The following is a 13,446-nucleotide window of genomic DNA, read 5'->3' as shown; positions in this document are numbered from 1 at the left end:
ACCTATTATCAGAAGCTGATAAAGCATTACATTCTAGTTGTGTAGTGATAATAAAATGTATTTTATTGCACCATAACGTATTGGGTTGCTTAGAGGGGCAATTCACAAAATTGAGAATTCACTTAATAGGGTGGTGTCTATGTTCAACACATTTTTCCATTATACAGTATTTACAATAATACACTAGTCACTGTATTAGCCCCATGCTAATATACACTTACAAGGATTTTGTAATTATATGCTGCTATGCAAAACAGGCCTAGCTTGTTAAATGTTGTACTTTATGATGTGCTATAGTGCTCTATTAATAATTATTAATATGTCAAATCGTATTCGCAAAAAGCCAGCATGGCCTCAGGGTTTCAGTCTAGACAACCAGCAGCACACCTGATTCCACTTGTGAAATCACTTGGTCGGTCATCAAACAACTGAGCACATGTGCTTCTTCTTGGCCGGCCCTTTGCGGATACCGTATGACACCCCTGGTTTAAACATTTTAGACTAAGCATTGCAGTGCATTCACACCTGCCATAGTCTTTACTGGTGTATTGCTGATGTAAGCAGCCAAACCACCAAACAAGATGTGTCAATGTCAGGACAAAAGCAACAAAGCACAATGCTACTAACCCGCTAAGTGTCCCCCTTTAGCAGAGCCCACCCTAAATCTTTGTAGCTACGACTGAGTGTGTGTAACTGACTGTAGTGTGAATGCAGCAGTAAATATGACCTGCACATTACACTGTTATAAATAAAAGGCAGATTTGATCTGTTGTTGCTCTGTAAGTATCAAATGCTGTAAGCTATATTGTTGCCTTTTATATCTATATCTATATATATATTATTAGTGGCTATTATTATATGTCAAATAAAAAGTGAATGAGAGAGTGAATGAGTTAACACCTGTCTAATACCTGTCTGTCACCAAACATGCAGTCACCACATAAACAGGTAAATGGAGTTATAAAATAACTTAGGTTAGATGTTAGAAGGACCACGCTACCCCTTCTCATGGCGAAAATGTACACCCTGCCACCACCCCAGATCCTCCTTCTTTCTCTGGCTTCAGTTTTCAGCTGAAGCCGTCCAGAACTCCAGTCCAAGTCTCTTGAGTTCCCCTCCCATGCCTCAGCTCACAGTGAGTGTGGTCTGTACTTCACAAATTATTATTTAAAGTTAAAAAATGTATTACAATTTATTCATGTGTCAATATTTTTCTACATCAGTACAATTAACACAGTGGTAACAAACCTGATCATTGACCTGAGCAGACATCTTTACATGCATGCAACATAAAAGACAAGACAACTCCACTTCTTCATTTGTGTTGGACACAGATGGAATTTGGCCTCCGCCATGCAGTTTCCATGCAGTGAACACACACATACTCACTAGTGATCAAACACACACAGTGACAGTGAGCACACATGGTGGGCCGTTGGGGCTCAGAGGTTAGAGCGCCGGGTTATCGATAACAGGGTTGTGGGTTCCATTCCTGGGCTTGGCAAGCTGCCACTGTTGGGCCCTTGAGCCTTTACCCTCTCTGCTCCCCGGGTGCTGGAGTTGGCTGCCCACCGCTCTGGGTGTGTGTGTACTCACTGCCCCTAGTTCACTAGTGTGTGAGTGTGTGGGTTTAATGCGGAGGACACATTTCGCTGTGCACTGTACAGTGACAAATACGTGCACCTGTACATGCCCAGAGCGGTGGGCAGCCATCTCTGCAGCATCCGGGGAGCAGAGTGTGTGAAGGTCCTTGCTCAAGGGCCCAACAGTGGCAGCTGGCCAAACCTGGGAATCAAACCCACAACCCTGTTGTACGAATTTGTGTTACTATGGTCAGGGTCCAGAAGCAGTTTTACAATTTATAACCCTACAATTTGTCCCCAGAATTAAATGCCCTGTTTTTCCTTTTATGGTGGGCTCAAGAATAGTTTAATGAGCTTTCCTCTGATTGGCTGATTAACAGCATGGAACTGAGACACTATCATCATTTAGATTTTAGCACTGTAACATTGTGATTATGTTTTTGGAATTTTTGCTCCTTTCAGATTATGCTGCTCTTCTGCCCGGCTAGCTGAATGGTCTTAACTGCAATGCTGCTATTCTAGGGTTAGCTTTTAGTCTTACCAGGAGACCCGCTCGCTTCCCACATTTTCACTCCGTCACGCACCAGTACTGACATCACGAAGAGTCTCTGCCACAAGGCCTGGTTCTCGTAGCAACCCAAGGTTGTCTGTTTTACAATACCTAGCTAGTAGTCTAGTGGTGATTACTGATCATCAGTGTTACTTATGTCTTTGACTAGGGCAAGAACACTGGGGACGTAAATAAAGGAGTCATGAAAAAGTTATGAAACAGTTTGGGGTTATAGAATTAGCATGTTTACCATCCTCTTTTGCTTATGTAGGGTTTACATTTACACAAAAACAGACAACAGTGATTGAGGTTCACAGAATGTCACATGGCCAAGATAAATACAGGTTTCCATTCTATGTCACCTTTAACCCCTTAAAAAGCCTATGGCGAAGTTCTATCACCAAGGCATGTACAGTGTAGAAAGTACAGAAGTCTCTGTAGTTACTGAGTAATACGCATACAAAGTGTGTAATAAGCCTTCGAGTGTTAAGTGGGTCATATGTATTTACATTCTAATCATGTACACTCCTGTACCAGACTGTTCAGCAAACAGGCCCAGAAATCACACTTCTTTCAGAGTTGCATATTGCAACTAGTGGATAAACAGGCAGAATATTATGGGATATGAGCTGTGTGCACAAAGTGCAGCATTTAAAACACATTTTAAATCAGTAATTTGCGAGAAACACTCCAACATAATCCCTCAAGAGTTCCAAATTCCAAACTAGCTTTTAAAGCTGCATCTAGTGCCATTAAAAATTAACTGCTTATATTGTAACAGCAGTCCTTCTGCAAGGAGTTCTGTGGTATCTATTCTTATTCATTTGTCCACTGACAGTCAGAATCAGTCCTGTTTAGTTCGCGTAGTCATAAATGCTCTGCGACAAACGTATCGGATAACAACAAAGGTCAGGAGAACTGTGACTAACAGAACCAAGAGTAAGAGTGCTATCACATCAATGCTGTGGTAGGCATACCAAGGCATTTTATAGGACTCGGTTCGGAGATGAGCAGCACCTTTGTGCCTCATAACAAACTCAATCCAGAAGATGGCGCTGTCAAGTGGAGGCACTGGCTTGTCTCTTTCAAGCTTAGAGAGTCTCAGCATGTTTATCTTGTAGCTTGGCTTATTTATGACTTCCTGCAAAGCCTCTAGTAACACATACCTATTTATGGTGGCTATATCCAGGACCTTTGCTACACCTCTATATTCCATTCTTGAGAGATTGTCGTGCTGATCAAAAATTAGTGGTAAGCCGACTATTGGAATGGCGTGGTAAATTGCCTCCAAAATCCCATTTGTGCCTCCATGGCTCACAAAAGCTCTAGTCTTGGGGTGTCCCAGAAGATCATTCTGTGGCAACCAGTCGACCAGCATTGTATTGTCGCCAAGGGTGGATGGTCTTTTTCCAGTGTGTCGCCAAATCACTTTTTGTGGGAGCTCAGCTAGAGCAGCAGCTATTTCGTCATCTATGTCAGGTGGCAGCTCGCCAACCAGAGTTCCCAAAGACATGATAAGTACACCATGCTTTCCAGAACTTTGAACAAAGTCTTCTAGGTCAGCCGGAAGGGGTTTTGGTGGCTTGCAGTGGAAGCAACCGATGTAAACGATGTTGGGCATGGTTGGGCGTGGGAATTCAAACACAAAATCAACTCTCATAAGCCAAATGTCTGCTGCTTGAAATAATTCAAAATAGTCTAAATCAGGACCAAAGTAACGGTTACACAAAGCACTGTAATGAAGACCTACAGTGCGCCTGTAGAGGAAAAGCCTTACGGTGTAGAAAAGCATGTTATACACCCTTTGAAAAAATGTCATCTTGTCTTGTAGCATAGCCAGAGGGAAGGGAACATATGACAAAGGTGAAGGAGCAATTCCGAAATGTGCCTCTCCGTGAACTGTCCAACGGACATTGAAAACCAGTGGTAACGCGAGATAATGTGCAAGCACAACCCCCCCACCATTCGCAGGGTCCGTTAACATCAGGTCGTACTTGGCTTCTCTGAGAGAACTGATCATCTTTGGATCCTCGATTATATGGATGACCATTTCACATATCTTTTCGTGCATCTCTGAAAACCTGCTTTTCAGTTCCATGTCCAAACTGAACCTAGTCCAAACAGGGCTTCTTTCCCGTCGAATCTGCAGCTGCCTGGAAACAAAGACGTTGAAGAATGCCTCATCGCCACCCGCTGCAAAGTCAACAGTGATAGAGTCGTAGTGGGGGGAGTGCTCTTTGATGTACCAGCTATCAGCGGCTCGAATGACCGTAATGTGGTGACCCTTGTTGTGCAGCTCCTTTATCAAAACATTCATGTTAACCCAGTGGCTGCCATCATGTGGAAACACCAGGATCCTTCCACAGTCAACAGAGATGGTCAGGATGATGACGAGTGCAAAAGCTGATAGGAACATCTTTTAAGAGGGTTCCATCTGAAGTATGCAGATCACAGTCTGAAAATTAAATACAGAAATACATTCATAATTGTTGTTTAATGCAAAATTAAAATCAATGAATTAGTTAATGCACTATTACATCCAAAAAAACAATTGTTCCCTGTACACTATTTGGGCAAAAGTTTTGGGACACCTGTTAATTCATTGTTTTCTTCTTTTTTACTTCCGTTGGAGTAACTGTATCTACTGTCCAGGAAAGGCTTTCTACTAGATTTTGGAGGATTGCTGTGAGAATTTGATTGCATTCAGCAACAAGAGCCTTCATGAGAACTGTTATAATATGTTGGATGATCCCCATTTCACCTCATTCCCAAAAGTATTGGATGGCGCTTCAACCATCATTCTAGAGAACACAGTGCCACTGCTCCACAGTTTAACACTTGACGAGGGGGGAGGCCTTTATATTCCTCTAACCCACATCTGGCATGGGCTAGAGGTTTATCTGCTCTAGAGAGTCCTGTTTCACTCACAGTACTTCTCTACAGGCATTTGGACACAAAGTGTATCTTCATAATTTTCCCCTTTTCTGGCAGTTCTTTACTTTGTGTCAGTTGTTTTGTACTTATTTATTTTTTTTACTTAGACTTCCATTGAAAGTTAAGAAGTCTTTTTCTTTCTCCTTAATAAAGTTAATATTTTAATGTTTTTATGTGATGGCAACAACTTACTAGACCTGGCAACAGTAATGCCGGTTTAGCACTTTCATCATTCACAAATCACTATATGAACACTGTGAAAGAATATGTGAGTTTGTAAACATAGCATTTTTAAAAGGGTAAATCATCTACTCTTCAAAACATCAGCATTTGATAATACTTCTGTAACTATGATCAAATATAAGACTTTGGCCCAGCCAATCATTTGTGGAATAATTAGTGGAAACTGAGACCTGGTACAAATAGCAGGACTAGGTGTTCTTGCCGGTTGTGTTACTCAACATGTGTAAGATGAAACCAAACCAAACCATTTATGGAGTTATGTAATAACTAAAAGTTTGGTAAAAGGACCACGCCCAAACTCCTCCCCTCCTTTACTACACACTATAAAACCGTTCCTCTCCCTTCTTGTTCTCGTGACGAAAACTTGCACCCCACCATCGCCCCTGCTCCTCCTTATCATCCAATCATACTCCACCTCTACCTGGCAAGGGGGGTCTGGCTTCGGGTCCCATCAGCTCAAAGCCCCCCCAGAACTCCATCCCAAATTTCTCGAGTTCTCCTCCTTGCCTCAGCTAGCATGGTCCGCATTCGCAAAAGCCAAGTAAACCAATGCAGTACAGAAACTTCTGTTTAGGAACAAATGGTCATATTGTAAAAGGCCTGGTTTACAGTAAATAATAAAACTATATATTTAATCAGAAAACCAATCTGGCCGCCTATAGATGACTATCACCATGACACCATTTTTGGATATTTTAAACCTCAGGAAATGTAACAGGCTTAAAATAGGTCTGTTGGGAGTACCTTTATTGGACCTAAACAACTCATATCATTCCACATTATGTTCTGTGATTAACTCAAAGACAAAATGAACCCACAGGCCACAGGTTAGCATCATGAACATCCTGAAATCAGCATCTGGGCCACAATTTGTCTTTAGTCCCTTCTGGTCAAACAACATTCCATACAGTGCTTAAGCATATACAACATGTTCTCAACTGTCCCAGTACAAATCTGTTTTTATCAGTGAAGCAAGATCCCATATGTGGGGTGTGGAGTGTATCCCACTAGCAACCTTCTTGAACTTGCAGTGTCCTTCAACCTTACACTGTAATCCAACTGCGGCTTCATTTTATGGCCAACACAACAGACTATCTGAGCAGAAACTTTACAATGCTGGTGCAGACATCAAACTGTCTAGTTTTAGTGTCGTAATTCATTTCTTACAACATCATTTATTCTTCTTCTATCTTCTATCTTCTACAACTGCTATCTTCTCTATCTTCTGAAACATCTACAGATTTTAATCTGTCTACATAAGGTCGTAGGGCTTCATTCTTCATTCTTGTTCATCTAGAGCTGAGCAAATAGAGCTTGCTGAAGAAGACTGTATAATAATAAGGTATGCCCAATGTCCAAAAGTATCCAGACACTCCTTCTGAGAAGTGAATTCAGCGTTGTTGTTGTTTTTGACACATTCAGTTGTGGCCACTCACGGCTAGTGTAATCTCGCAGAACACAGTGGAGCAGCTCAAGGTAAAGCTGGAGGAGTATGGAGCTCCCAGTATTGAGCTGGGGTACTCTGGAGTAATCCTGCTCCACCCAATACCCCTTAAATGAGCTGGCATATGTGACCAGAAACTAATCATCCAACATTAGTAGACTATTTGACCCCTAATGTTCTTGTCCTAAAAGCCTTCCCAGAAGAGTGCAGGCTGTCAGTCTATACTAATACACTGTAGAAAAGGCGTTGAATGAGTAGGTGTCCACAAACTTTTAAAATGGTTAGGGCTGATGTGTTTTTAACCACCACTCCTTATCCAAATTATGTCATCATCATTTTTGAGATATATCAGGGCTAAAAAAGCAAAGTAAGGTAATTAAATGATGTAAATTAATTCAGATGATGATCCAGCCTATCAATGATCCCTTTGATTTTTTATGTCTTTCATTTTTGTCGGATCGAGCGATTTGTGGAAGGGTTCTCCTGTCGTGAGCAACAGTTATCTCCTATCTGTGTCTGTTGTGAAATTGAAAGCTGAAGAACTGCTCAGAGAGCCAAAACACGGAAGGCTGAGGCTGTATGGAGCTGTATGGCGGCTAATTCCGGGTTCGCTGTGTTAAACCGACACGAAGACGAAGACGGGCGACTTACGTGTTTTTCACGAAGACTGGAGGTTGTGCTGGAGGTGAGAAGATCAGGAAATGAGAGATGAACGGCAAAGCTCGTGTTTCTCCAGCGGGGTATTTGTGCAGCTGAGGGTTTCACTGCCCACCGCCTAGAGGAGGCGGCGTTACACCGCCATCCACAGTCCACAGGAACACACAGAAGTTTGGGCTGCCATGTTCAAATGACATTTGTGCTATTTTGTGGATTTTCTAATTGAAAACAAGTGAATAAAATTAATTTAGAGCACAATTTCTAGCAAATTTCATGTATCTTCTGCTGAAGATCCAGTCTGAGAGCAGCTTTTGCTGGGAACTGGTGTCATATGGTCTGTGCTCCTACGCCCTTGATGGTCAGGGTGGTGGAAAAGCTGGTTAAGCTGTTTCTAATTTGAGTTTAATTAACTAGCTGGTCTATCACATGACAAACTGGACCCTTCATCTGGTGGACCAGGCTGGTCAGGCTGGTCATACTGATGGTCGACCAGCTTGGACTAGTCAGGCTGTTTATGCTGGTAGGCCAGCCGACTCCCATACAATCGAACCCTGTGCTGGTCAAGAGCTTGCCAAAGACTGAGCTGGCCAGACCCCTTTTTTGGGGGGGATTTTTTTCAGCATTACTTTTGCACATGCTTAATTTTATGTTGTTTGGATGTTGGAGTGATGAGTAAGCATGCTTTAGAATGTGCAGAATATGACCATAAACATTTGCATAAGCATAATACTGTTCATTTTTAATTTGTATTTATGTTAGTTTTATTCTATTTTTTTAACAGTATAACAACACTTCATTAAATCAAACAGATCATCGACTAAACCCTGATTAGATGAAATGAACTTACTCACCACTTTGTAGTTCTGTAATTCCAGACTGTAGTCCACCTGTTTCTCTACATACTGTTAACCCCCTTTCACCCTGTTCTACAATGGTCAGGACCCCAAAGGACCACCACAGAGCAGGGTGGTGGGTCATTCCTAGAACTGCAGTGACACTGTCATGGTGCTGGTATGAGTGGATCAGACACAGCAGTGCTGCTGGAGTTTTTAAACACCTCAGCGTCACTGCTGTACTGAGAGTTGTCCACCAACCAGAAATACCCCGCACTGATGAAGGACTAGAGGATGACCAACACAAACTGTGCAGCAACAGATGATCTTTTGTCTCTAACTTTACATCTACAAGGTGGACCAACTAGGTCGGAGTGTCTAATAGAGTGGACAGTGAGTGGACACAGTGTTTAAACACTTCAGCAGCACTGCTGTGTCTGATCCACTCGTAACGAATAACCCCCAAATGACTCACCACCCAAATACCACCTGCTCTGTGGTGGTTCGGTGGGGTCCTGACCATTGAAGAACAGGGTAAAAGGAGACCAACAAAGTATGTAGAGAAACAGATGGACTACAAAACTACAAAGAGCTCCTATATGGGCAGATATAATGAGCTTACTCCAAACCAGGGTTGGTCAGGTGTGTGTGCATATATCATCAGCTGTTATTCAAAAACCTAATATCTCCAAAATGGCAACCAAAAAAACTTGTTTTTGATTACATAAATCACACTTTACTCAACTTCAAGAGCTACACTGAAGGGATTGAATGTAAACATGTATTAATGTCTACCACTAGAGGACACTGTAAGATCAGTTAACCATACATATTCATATGATAAAGGAAAGTTCTAACACGTGGATGCATGGACTCTTACTTTTGATGTTCAACGATTATTGTTAGAAATTATATAAATCTTAGACAGCTGTAATCTTAGACATACCCTTTCAAATCTACAAACAATGTATGCTCTCACTGCAAGAAGACAACATTATACCTTACAAAGTTCTTAACATTTCCCATTGCAAGATGTGAGAAGTTCAAGTCAAGTTATAATTACTTATTACTTATATAAATACAGAAGTACGAGGGGGCTCATAAACTTGTAAACATCACTGGTTCCTATTAGACTCTGAACATCATACTAATATGTTGAGAGAATGGTGATAGGTGGAGTGGAACAAGGTAAGTATCTGAGATATTGAACGATTTGTACCAAGAGACATACAGTGATGTCAACGACCCTGTTTATACCTGGTCAATTCATATGACTAGCATCTGGATTGCTAAGATTTTAGCGACATGCGTTCACACTGGGTAGTCAAATGTGCCTCTGGTTAGTCAGACTGAAATCCGATTGTTGAGTGGGAAAGAATTTGCAAATTCGCTCTTCAGCAATTCTTGCTGGTGTTTCAGTTGTACTGAGAGGGGTTTGGGTTGTCAAATGTGTCTTGGAGACATGGATGTGTTTACACAGCTGTAACATGTGGCTCAACTACATCTCAGACCATCTCTTGGAGTAGTTGGAGTAATCGGATGCGTGTCTTTGTATCATTTTAAATTCGTCCTGGGTGCACTTGCATTTTTATGTGACCAGGTGTAACCGGGATCAAAGTGTATCAATCCCACTTTGGCTTTCTCTTCCATAACAGTCTCCACACACACCTCATCATGGCAAACATCATCCCAAACACGAGACACACAGCAAGCAGTAGGAAAGCTATTACATCAACACTGTGGTAGATATACCAAGGCATTCTGTAGGACTCTGATTTCAGGTGAGCAGCACCTTTATGCCTCATAACAAACTCAATCCAGAAGAGGGCACTGTCCACTGGTTTCATTGGTTTGTCTCGGTGAAGTTTGGAGAGTCTGTGCATGTTCTCTCTATAGGCCGGGTCGTGAAGAACATCTTGTAAACTCTCAAGAAAGACATTCCTGTCTAGTGTGCCCAGGGAGAGAAGTTTTGCACCTCCTCTGTCTCTCAGGCGAAGCAGGTTGTCATACTGGTCAAAAAACAGGGGAAGACCAACAACAGGAACTCCATGAAACAAAGCTTCCTGAATTCCATTAGTTCCTCCATGTCCCACAAAAGCTCTTATCTTGGGATGTCCTAGAAGATCATTCTGTGGCATCCAGTCCACCAACAATGTGTTGTTCCCCAGAGAAGACGGTCTTTCTCCTTCGTGTTTCCAGATGACCTTTTGAGGGAGCTGAGCAAAAGCAGCAGCAACTTCTTCTGCAATGTAACTCGGCAGTTCAGCAATGAAAGTTCCCAAAGACATAACGATAACTCCATGCTCACCAGAACTTTGCACAAAGTCCTCCAGATCTTGTGGAAGGGGTTTGGCTTCCTTGCACTGGAAGCCGCCGATGTAGATGACATTAGGCATAGTTGGACGAGGAAATTCAAAAACGTAATCAACTCTCATTAACCAAATATCTGCTCCCTGTAAGAGAGCATGAAAGTCAACATGTGGCCCTAAATACTTGTCGCAAACAGCCTGGTAAGCTGGCTTTACTTGTAACCTGTATTGAACCTCTGTTGCAAAATAGAAAAATACATTTTTGACCCTCTGTATGAACGTCATTCTGTCCGAATGCCCTGATCCCATCATTGGGACATAAGATAAGGGTGATGGCGCGATTAAAAGATGGCCTTCTCCACCTGCAGTCCACCTTACGTTGTAGACCACAGGCAGGTTGAGGTAGTGAGCTAAGATAACACCAGTACCCCATACAGGGTCTGTGAGCACCAGATCATAGTTCATCTCCTTCAGCATCTTCATTGTGTTCTCATCTTCAAAAATAGTTGCAGTCATATTACTAACAGAATGTGCTAGCGTCTTCATAAGACTAAAAGCTTCCAGTTGTGCCTTGATGAAATTTAACAAAGAGCTTTTGCCCCTTTCTATATCAAATAAAGTCCATAAATAATTTTTAATGAATTTTTCATCAAAACCTTCAGTCACAGACACCGTTATGGCATTATAGTAGGCAGATTGGTCCTTGATGTACCAGCTCCTACTTGAACGTACCACATCGACTGTATGTCCATGTTGGTGCAGGGCTTGGATGAGGATGTCCATGTTCAGCCAGTGGCTTCCATCAAGTGGGACCACCAGTATTTTGCCACCTTGGCAGACAGGCCCGAAGGTTGCCAGGATTGTTGTTAAGAAGAAATATCTGATATAATTTGTGTATGAACATGTTATCATTTTCCCACTCCCTGCAAAGAAAATCACAAGATCAGAAATATAAACGCACAAAATTAATCTTTTTTGTTAATTTTTGTATGTCTTTTGACTTATACATGTAATTTGGCCTGATTTGGCCTGATTTGGCCTGATTTGTGGTTTATATGTACACAAAAGAGTTAGCTAGGGCACTCCTGCTCAAAATATATTAGTGAGCGGTGACCTGATTTCCAACAGGTACAACTATTTAACCAGGATTTCTATTTTTCTCTCTCTTTTAAAGCTTCAAAATAACTAAACAAGCCAAAAGTTTGGGTACCCTGTATGGTACACCCCTAATTCACATATTGCTATCTCCCAATGTTGACGTATTGAGGAACTTAACCTCCTACACCTAAACCTAATCGTAACCCTTATTCCTAACCTTAACCAGTGAAGTGAAATGAGGAATCTCTACCGTTTCTACTTTGACGTGCATCCATTAAATTATTGTTTTATAAACTCCAAAAATCTCCAGCGCTATTTTTTCCAATTCTTCCTCGAGTTTCTGACAGACTGGTTGCATGTGTTTTCTGCTAAACAGCGCTACCACGACCAAAAGTCACTCTGACCAAAAGTTTTTGGACGTTTCTATTTGTGCACATGTTGATTCAGTCACACACACACACACACACACACAGTCCAATGTCAAGGGGGCCGACACGATTTCCAGCACTGTGTGCACTTCTTGTGCATGTTCTTCACGTGCTAATGTAGCTAGATGTACCGATCATTAGCACACCCGGCTAACGTGTGCTAGTGGGACAGTTGCAGGCTGACTGACAAATGACGACTTTCTGTAAAAACACACAACTAGGCCACTGACTAACACTGAATCTCAGCTCTACCTACAGCCTCAGTCTCAGCTGTAACATGATCACACAATCCCATAAACCTGATGATGAACAGCGCCAGTGCTCAGTGTTCATTTAACCCCAGCTTAAATAGCGAACACCCAAAAGCTCTATCACAAAATAAAAGATGCCCCCCCTTATTGTGTAATGGAGAACAAGATGGATAAAGGCTAAAATCGGTGTGCTGGACACTGCCAAATTAAATAGTTCTCAATAGTTTGTTGGTTATTTGTCTAGATTAGGATAGTACAGCGCCTGGGTTCTGGACCCAGGCCTCAATCTGCCTATTAGTGACCTCTGATGCAGCGAGATGGCAGGGTAAAATCACAGCAGATTGTGAGATGTCCCAGTATGCAGGAGAGGTCCTAGTACCCCAGGAGTAAAATGTAGAAATGTCGCTTAGCTGCTTTTATATATGTATTTATACAGCTTTGCAACTAACAAGGTTATTAAGTCTGAGAATCTGGTAAAAGAAATCTGAGAGGTCAAATATCTTGTGCTTCCAAAACCTTTGCTTGCTTAAATCTAACAAGAATGTTTTACCTTTAACTTTATACCTTTTAGAAATCAGTTCATCTTCTGCTCACTTAACTCTCTATTGTAACAGAAATCTTGAACAGCGGTGCCCAAACCCGTGCATCAGGTGATTTCCTAAAGCCACTTATGCTGGTCAATGTGATGTAAATAATTAAGCTGTGATTTAATGGCACTTCCGAACCAGTACTCACAATAAACTTACCAAAAAGTCTAATATTTGCATTTTAGGATAACCGTAATGAAATACACTCACTTGTGTTCCAGTGTGGAGCTGCAGAAGGCCTCCTCTGGTGTGGTTTATGTATTGTGTGCTTTTGCTCCACTTCCTTTTCTGATATGATTACCCTGTTGTTAAAGTGATCCAACAGCACGATCCCCGTATGCATACTCAAGACTGTGCAGTGGTAATACTGTACTGTACTGTTCCTTTAACTGATCAGTTAATGTATTTCTAAATGTTGCTCTTTGCACTTGGCAAATAATCAGACCTCAGCCCTGTGGAACACATTTTTGCTAGCACTGTATTCTCCTATCAGCTATATATATATATATATATATATATATTAATTATA

General features: G+C 41.7%; 2 pseudogenes; both read right to left on the bottom strand.

Moving 5' to 3' along the window:
- Positions 1–1,727: 1,727 nt before the first annotated feature.
- LOC140574966 (UDP-glucuronosyltransferase 2B31 pseudogene) lies at positions 1,728–7,589 on the bottom strand (annotated as a pseudogene).
- Positions 7,590–8,954: 1,365 nt separating this feature from the next.
- Positions 8,955–13,191, bottom strand: LOC140574743 (UDP-glucuronosyltransferase 2B13 pseudogene; annotated as a pseudogene).
- Positions 13,192–13,446: the final 255 nt, after the last annotated feature.

The sequence above is a fragment of the Salminus brasiliensis genome, chromosome 13 (assembly GCF_030463535.1).
Source record: "Salminus brasiliensis chromosome 13, fSalBra1.hap2, whole genome shotgun sequence".
In the NCBI taxonomy this organism is placed as follows: domain Eukaryota; kingdom Metazoa; phylum Chordata; class Actinopteri; order Characiformes; family Bryconidae; genus Salminus; species Salminus brasiliensis.
This window is presented reverse-complemented; position numbering and strand designations above follow the sequence as displayed.